We start from the raw sequence: 8,751 nt of genomic DNA, 5'->3' as shown, positions 1-8,751 counted from the left end.
CGTAACTACCTCTATGACAACTCCAGTTCAATCAGCTTGTCCTAGTCTAGGTCTTTTTCATTGCCCCTGCAGAAGCAATGCCCATTGGACTGTTGACCATAGTGTGCCAGCCAATCTGGCTAGATTCAGGGACATGGCCCCTTAGATTCAGTCTTTTAGTTTCTGTACTGCCTTCTGGGGATGGACATGTGCTAAGTCCCATACACTCTTGCTCTCACAGAACTGCGGGAACTTCAGAGGGCTCTCCAGTTCAGGGAAAGAGGGTCGGTTGAAATTTGAGCTTGCACTGGAATGGAGTTAATCCAGGTGTTTCCTGGCGCAACAAGTTCTAAGTGTACTTTACCCATGGAAAATACTAGGTGCGTTCCATTCGACCGTAAGTGTACTGCGAAGTGGACTTCACAGGGCATTCCGCCATCTTAAGTGAGATTCCAATCCGAAGGGAGCGAACATGTTCAGTTCGAAGGGCACTGCGCACGGCACAGGGAGTAAGGGAACATCGATACATCACTTCACATGAAGTGGAGAGCGATTATCCCCCAACTGTCATTGCGCGTTCATATTCATTACGGATTGTAAAAAGGTATAAAAGCGACTAGAAGCAGATGAGGCTGTGCCATTTTTCTTTATTTTACTTTATTTACCTCTGTGCGTGGGAAGGCGGCGCACGAGATATGCAATTATATGACCATTTGTTAAAAACACATATATACACAGTTAACCAAATAAAATTTTATTTTCATATTTGCATGACAGTTACAGCAGGGCTTCAATTACATTTACATTACATTTACATTTATTCATTTAGCAGATGCTTTTATCGAAAGCGACTTACAAAAGACCTTTATTGATAGTCAAGCTGCATTCAAGCATAGTAACGTTAAATGTGATTTTTTTTCATGCTGTGTCGCTGGAGATGGATCGCAGCAAATGCGGACATAAACGCGATATGAAATGTAGTATTATTATTATTATTATTATTATTGTTGTTGTAGTATACAATTCTGTTAAAAGTCAAGTAATAGCAGCAATAGTCAATGCAAGTTTATAATAAACATACGTTTTTCATTATATAGTACTCAGTGTTTTTTTTCGTATAGTGTACATATTTTAAATGTGATTGTAAGTAAAAATTTAAATATGAATGTAGTCCTATATATGTATGTTATATCATAATCTGTGCGACCCCATCGTTGACTTTCTTTGATGACGTTTGCAGGGCGTTCCAAATGAGGGATTATTGTCAGTGAAGTCCACTTCAACTGATATACCATGCTCAGGGAGTAGGGAGCAGTGAACACTGGGTAGGGACCCTGTCGAATGGAACACACCTACTGGCTCCAGCTGTACTGGTGTTTGTGACAGTAGACTCGGAGATACTGCCCAATCCTGGAATTTGCATTCTCATGATGATTTGCATTCTCAGGATGATAGGTTGCGGTGAACTGGAAATGGGCAAATAATAGAGCCCATCCTGCTTGACAAGGATTTGAGAGTTTTAGCTTCACAAAGGTACTGGAGGTTCTTGTGATCAGTTTTGACTTCGAAGGGATGTTGAACTCCTTCCAACCAGTGCTCTTCCAGTGCAAGTTTGACATCGAGGACAGTACACACATGGATGGAATACAGGGGGTTTATTCCTTATTTTGAGATAATACAGCTCCAACTCCGAGAGTGGGAGCATCCACTTCCACCACAAACTGATGATTTGCATCTGGATGGGTTAGGGCTGGAGTGAAGCAGAAAGAGGATTTTCTAGTCTTCTACCACGCTACAGTCCATCATGCTCCCAAAGGTCTCAAAATGCTGGACTTTTGGTAACACCTAGGATAGCGAAGTCCACTGAAGGAGGTAGGGGTTTTTCGCATTATAGAGAAAACCTGGCAACCCTAACTGGGGTACGCACTGGGCACGAAGCTGGTCCCAGAGGGCGTGCTGTCATGGAACGTCAAAATTTGATTGGCTGATGTTTCTGTCACTAATGCTCATTACAACTAAAGGCAAGCACTATCTGTACACTGTAAAAAATCAAAAGTTGGGCCAACTTAAAATTTTAAGGCAACAAACTTCAGCAGATTTTTGAATTTGCTCAACTTAAAGGTCCGTTAGTTGTACAAACTTTTGTGCATGTTTAATCAACATAATATATTAAGTTAAGTGAACTTTTAGTTAAACTTTCAATTTTGTGTTTAGCTGACTTACTCATAAGTTGGGCCAACTTAAAATTTTAAGTCAACTAAATACAAAATTGAAAGTTTAACTAAAAGTTCACTTAACTTAATATATTATGTTGATTAAACATGCACAAAAGTTTGTACAACTAACGGACCTTTAAGTTGAGCAAACTCAAAAATCTGCTGAAGTTTGTTGCCTTAAAATTTTAAGTTGGCCCAACTTATGACTAAGTTAACTAAACACAAAATTGAAAGTTTAACTAAAAGTTCACTTAACTTAATATATTATGTTGATTAAACATGCACAAAAGTTTGTACAGCTTATAGACCTTTAAGTTGAGCAAACTCAAAAATCTGCTGAAGTTTGTTGCCTTAAAATTTTAAGTTGGCCCAACTTATGATTGAGGCTACCAGCTTCAACAGATTTTTGAGTTTACTCAACTTAAAGGTCTATTAGTTGTTTACAAAACCTGATATTTGAAGTTGCTTTAAAAAAAAAAAGTTGAAAAAACTTTAAAAAGGTTTTTGAGCTCTCAACTTTTTTTTTTTTTTTTTTTTTTTGGTTTTTACATTGCAGCTTCAGAACTTTAGGTTTTACTCAAGCAGTTTAAAGTTCACCACAAAACTGCCAATCCAATATGAGTGAATTAATTTGTTAAATGCTACTCAGTACAACATTGGTCTTCAAAAAAATCTTTAAATGGACAGAATCACAATTTTTTATTTCATCAATATGATTTTTTTTTTTTTTTTTTGTAGAACAGCAAGTTTAAATCACAAACCAAATCAAGTCATTTCATTCGCAATAAAATTAATTACAATAGAAAGTTTTTTTCAAGTTAAGAGCTTATTTGTCACATTTGTGTTGCAAAATTAAAAACTTCTACTCAGTTTTTATTTGATGCTTTCCCAATTAAATTAACTATTACAAAATTCAAGTCCGAAATGATGTGCAAAAATAACAACGGGTCCAGTCAAACATGTATTGGCTTCCATATCTGTCCTTCATATCTATCACAAGCAATATAAAATTAACTGCAATGGTGATAAAAGTGTGTGCATAACAACAATTTGTGGCTCGCTGTCTTTTGGTTCTGCATTTTGAATAATGATATTTGCTTTAAAGTCTGTAATGGAAAAGCTGCAATGATTTTGACTTCTGTGACCACTGGATGATGAAATCAGATGTGTTTCAAAAACCACACTGGCTAAAAGGGCACCTTAAAGTTTCATGTTTTTTTTAAAAATGGCTCCTTATATGTTTGGAGTAATAGGGCGTTTTACAAATTTCCTTAAAGTCACACAATTCACCATTCAATGTTAAGTGACTCTTACGTGACGATAAGCACTTGTGTGATCTTAAAAGGTGAGACGTCAACCAGTTTGGTTTTAAAGGAGCAGATGCAATCTGTGTAGAGGCAGGGTAATTGGCAGTATCTTCCCTGGTAGTGGCACAATTGGTCATGTTTCAAAAGGACCTCCTGGGCAGGGTGTTCAAATCTGCATATCTTGCACTGCATCAACCTAATAAAAAAACCCCACACAAAATAACGTTAGAACTAATTATTTTGGCAACAACATACGATTTTATTTTATTTTTACCACCAGGGATACATTAATTAATTGCTGGAGAACAATATAAAATAACAACTTAAAGGGATAGTTCACCCAAAAATCATAATTATGTTATTAATAACTCACCCTCATGTCGTTCCAAACCAGTAAGACCTCTATTTATCTTCAGAACACAGTTTAAGATATTTTAGATTTAGATTGCATGTGACATCAGAGGGTCAGTTAGAATTTTTTAAAGCAACAAGAATACATTTTGGTCCAAAGATAGCAAAAACTACGACTTTATTCAGCATTGTCTTCTCTTCCGTGTCTGTTATGAGAGAATTCAAAACAAAGCAGTTTGTCATATCCGGTTTGCGAACGAATCATTCGATGTAACCAGATCTTTTTGAACCAGTTCACCAAATCGAACTGAATCATTTGAAACGGTTTGCGTCTCCAATACGCATTAATCCACAAATGACTTAAGCTGTTAACTTTTTTATGAGGCTAACACTCCCTCTGAGTTAAAACAAACATATATCCCAGAGTAATTCATTTACTCAAACAGTAGACTGACTGAACTGATGTGAATAGAGAACTGAAGATGAACACTGAGCCGAGCCAGATAATGACTCGTTCACGAGTCAAGAACAGTTTCTGTCAGACGCGTCCGATTCGAGAACTGAGGAGCTGATGATACTGCGCATGTGTGATTCAGCGTGAAGCAGAGCGACCCACAGAGCGTCTGAACCGAACTGATTCTTTTGGTGATTGATTCTGAACTGATTCTGTGCTAATGTTATGAGCCCAGGTAAACTGAAGGCTTGCAATCGTCGCCAATGATGTCATTACATTGAGCGCAAAAGAACCGGTGAACCGTTTTCTTCAACCGGTTTACTGAATCAAACTGTCCGAAATAACTACTGGTGATCCGAAAACTGACAAGTCAATGTTTTGTTCGTTATCTGGCTCGGCTCGGTGTTCATCTTCAGTTCTCTCTTTACAGCAGTTCAGTCAGTGTACTGTTTGAGTAAATGAATTACTCCGGGATATTGGTTTATTTTGACTCAGAGGGAGTGTCAGCCACATTAAAAAAAGTTATTGGAGACGTGAACCGTTTTAAACAATTCAGTTCGATTTGGTGAACTGGTTCAAAAAGATCCGGTTACATCGAGTGATTCGTTCATGAACCGGATATCACAAACTGCTTTCTTTTTAACTCTCTCTCACAACAGACATGGAAGAGAAGACAATGCTGAATAAAGTCATAGTTTTTGCTATTTTTGGACCAAAATGTATTTTCGATGCTTCAAAAAATTCCAACGGACCCTCTGATGTCACATGGACTACTTTTATGGTGTTTTTCTTACCCTTCTGGACATGGACATTAGACAGTACACACAGCTTCAATGGAGGGACTGAGAGCTCTCGGACTAAATCTAAAATATCTTAAATAGAGGTCTCACGGGTTTGGAACGACATGAGAGTGAGTTATTAATGACATAATTATGATTTTTGGGTGAACTATCCCTTTAAAATACTATCTAAAAGCAAGCAAGTTGGTTAAACGAATATCAAAAAAAAAAAAAAAAAAAAACTATGAACTTAAGCTTTAAAATAGCTCTTAAGTTATTTGTATTTTTAAAACATACAGATTTATAGCACGCCAAGCAAACATAAGCACATAAATTTAAAAGAAGTTAAAAGAAGAAAATACATCTTTGAGACGAAAACACACAAGCTTATCTTATACGGTTACATTTGTTTAAAAAAATTATTAATACACTTATATATTAACCTTATTCAAAACTCAAAAGCACCCACACAACTGTACAAAATGAACATATTATAAACAAATAAAGAAAACTCTATATCCTTAACAATAATTAAATCCCTTTACTTAATATGATATAAAACAGTGCTTACCTAAGTCATGATACTGTCTGGAAAAAAAAGCCACCGAATGACTAAAAGACTTCTCGAAGACGAAGCAGGAGAGGTTGAACTGACCAGTTTGGAGCCACCTAAGCAGCTGTACAGAAGCACATATTGTAAACAAATACATTCTGACCTTACTGTTAATTATTCTCATAGCCTGCATAGAACATTACCTGCCAGAGCAATTGCACTGTCGAGGAAAAAAAAAACTTGCGTTCGTCTGACCCTTCTCAGGCAACTCGAAGACAAAGCATGAAAACTGAAATGACTAACTTGCCGCCACCTACACAGTTGTAAAGATGTGCATATTGTGAACAAATTTCATTTAAATCATGGCTTAATTTGATACACAAAGAACCACCACTTACCAGAGTGATAACCATGACGGACCAACGTTAACAGGGCGCCGCCTGAAGCAACTCTAAAGACACAGAAAACGCGAAGCAGCCACCACGCTTCTGGCACGCAGCAGAGACGCCACGCAGCCAGTGTGTCACCGGCCTAAAACGGCGTACAAAAGCACACATTTTGAACAAACACATTTCAACTCTTATGGTAAATATTATATAAAGAACAGCACCTACCGGAGAGATTAATTTAAACTGTCAGGCAGAAAAAATAGGAAACTTTTTTTTTCAATGTAGGATACTCCAGTTCAACCTCAACAAAACTAATCATAGACCATTTTGTGGACATTATTGAATTGAAAATTCTGCCTAAATAATAAATACATGTCTTACATAATTACATGGACCATACTCACTGCTGAGCACATGGGATGAAGGGAGCACGAGGGCAGAAGTTGCTTCTGGGATCCACATTACAGATTCCTTGGGTGATTCGGCAAGCTCGTTCTGTGGTTGATCAATGAGTTTGTATCGGCTCGGGTGCTGGAGGAGATTTACTTGGTGAAGTGGCTTCATAGGAGCACACTAGGGGATTGCATGAGTTCCAGAGAGCTTTGGCCCATTGCAAACCCCTTCCAGACAGTAGTGACATGATGAATGCGATCTTCATGAATCATTCACAAACTCTTAGGGTTGAAATTTAAAGTATAGTGAACACTGGAGTAAAAGCTGCAGGTGGCTGCCTCACTGGAATAGGTCACAGGTTTGGCCATGAGCAGTGCTTTAAGTGGGCCGGTACGCACTGGTACTCAGTACCGCCACTTCAAAATATAGCTCTTGAGCGTACCGCCACCTCTCCGTGCACCCAGAATGTGCTTTTAGAGTACCGGTACGCTCATTTGGACATCTGTTTTAATAAAGGTTTTAATCTTTTGCCTGCGCTGCCGCTTTTTTCAGAGCGCCCTTCACAATGCAAGCTTCCTAATTCGTCCCACCGAGTGCAGAGACTACATTACCCTTACACCCTTGAGTTTTACAAGTGAAAAGCGCATGCATCGCTTTTGCCACTGTTAGTTAACAACTCTACCGTTGGCGGATAGGCACGAATTTAGATATTCATTTATCTAATTAATCTAAATGCACAAAGACAATATTTTTGTCCCCTTTTTGTTTTAAATCTTAATGAAGAGAGCGCAAGTTGCTGCAGCTGCGAGGAGGACAGTGATGCACGTGTACAGGAGTGATTGACAGTTCGCGGCACTGTGTACAAAAAATAAGTTTAAGCTCATTAGCGTTAGCATTACAGAAAGGTCTGATTTACGCACTGTTACAACAGTCATTGTTTTTTTTGTTTTTTTTACAATGACATTTGAGTTCATGATTTTAATGTTGTTGTTTCTTGTGGCAGACTACAGAGTAATGACAAACGGTTGATCTTTGAATAAAAATGTGTTTAGTTAAGGTTTGAAATTCATTATCTTTTATTATAGGCTACAAAATCTAATATCATAAGCCCCCCATCCCGTCACCCAAGACCGCAGACACCCCCCTTACCCCCCGTCCCGAATTTAAGCCAATCTCATCTGGTCACCCTATTCTAAGGGTATTTTTTCAAAATCCTTTTGCACATATAGGATATAATAGAGTACCGGCACCTCTTTTGGGCCCCTTAAAGCACTGGCCATGAGACATGAGACATGGTATGAAAGGAGGAGGCTGTGGAGATCGTGGAGTGCTTGAAATGGTTTAGTGCAGGGATCTGGGGTGAGTGGTCTCTGTGCCTCCATAACAGACTACAATCCGTAAATTTTCACCTTTTTTGTAGGACTAGTCTTCTGTCATGGCTGTATAAAGAGGCATACACAGGATTCATGATTCAGAGCTTCTTTATTTTCACAAACTCAAGCAGAGCTTTAAACAGAAAGATGGAGCAAGATGGCGGGAGACACAGAGCCACAGAGATCCAGAGGGATATTGAGAGGCATGAGGTAGGTATGTTACCTTGAGACCAGTAAGTGAGAAGTTGAAGTGAGTGAACAGATATAGTGCTATGGTAACTGACATCAGATTTTCATTATTCAATTAGTAATTAGTAATCACAATTAGGATGTTGTGACTGGTGAATCTGTGACAGCACCCCCTCCCCTGTAGGCACCTCCTGGCGCCCGAGACAGACGGGCAAGGATGACCGTGTCCTCTTGGAGGAGTTGGCTGGTGTGGCTTTTCTGGCTGGTGAATCTAGAATAAACATAACATATAACATATAACATTTTGAAAATGGATATTTTTCTAACAAAAATGTATTGATTCACTAAAGAAGACCTTTGTTCACCCCCCGGAGCCATGTGACACACTTTTTTTTTCAATTATATAAAACTTATCAAGGACCGATGGAGTGCAACACCCACTAAGTTGCATCAAACGGCTTGAAAGATTAAAGGCAATTTCAGTAATAGGCAATTTCAATAATAACTCCAAACCAAATTCATCGTAAAAAAGAAAGTTAAATACACCTATGACTTCAAGGTGAGTAATTTATGGCTTCATTTTTATTATTAGCTAAACTAACCCTTTAAATACATATTCCTGATTATACTTACATTAAGTAATGTTTATACCTGATTTTACATACAGTACTTTAAAGTAAAATTTTCAGTGCAGGACTTTTACTTGTATCAGAGTATTTTTACAGTGTGGTATTAGTGCTTTATCCATTATTAGCTAAAGGATTTTAA

At 38.0% G+C, this 8,751-nt stretch overlaps 1 long non-coding RNA gene across 1 annotated transcript; it reads right to left on the bottom strand.

Moving 5' to 3' along the window:
• Positions 1-2,884: 2,884 nt before the first annotated feature.
• On the bottom strand, positions 2,885-7,173 carry LOC113091922 (uncharacterized). Its single transcript, XR_003287475.1, has 4 exons — positions 6,038-7,173; positions 5,843-5,952; positions 5,658-5,763; positions 2,885-3,698 (listed from the first exon to the last, which is right to left on the bottom strand). It is a non-coding gene; the product is annotated as an uncharacterized LOC113091922 (long non-coding RNA).
• Positions 7,174-8,751: the final 1,578 nt, after the last annotated feature.

Source organism: Carassius auratus, unplaced genomic scaffold (assembly GCF_003368295.1).
Source record: "Carassius auratus strain Wakin unplaced genomic scaffold, ASM336829v1 scaf_tig00214358, whole genome shotgun sequence".
NCBI lineage: Eukaryota > Metazoa > Chordata > Actinopteri > Cypriniformes > Cyprinidae > Carassius > Carassius auratus.
Note: the sequence above shows the minus strand (reverse complement) of the source record. Positions and strands in the feature narration are given on the sequence as shown.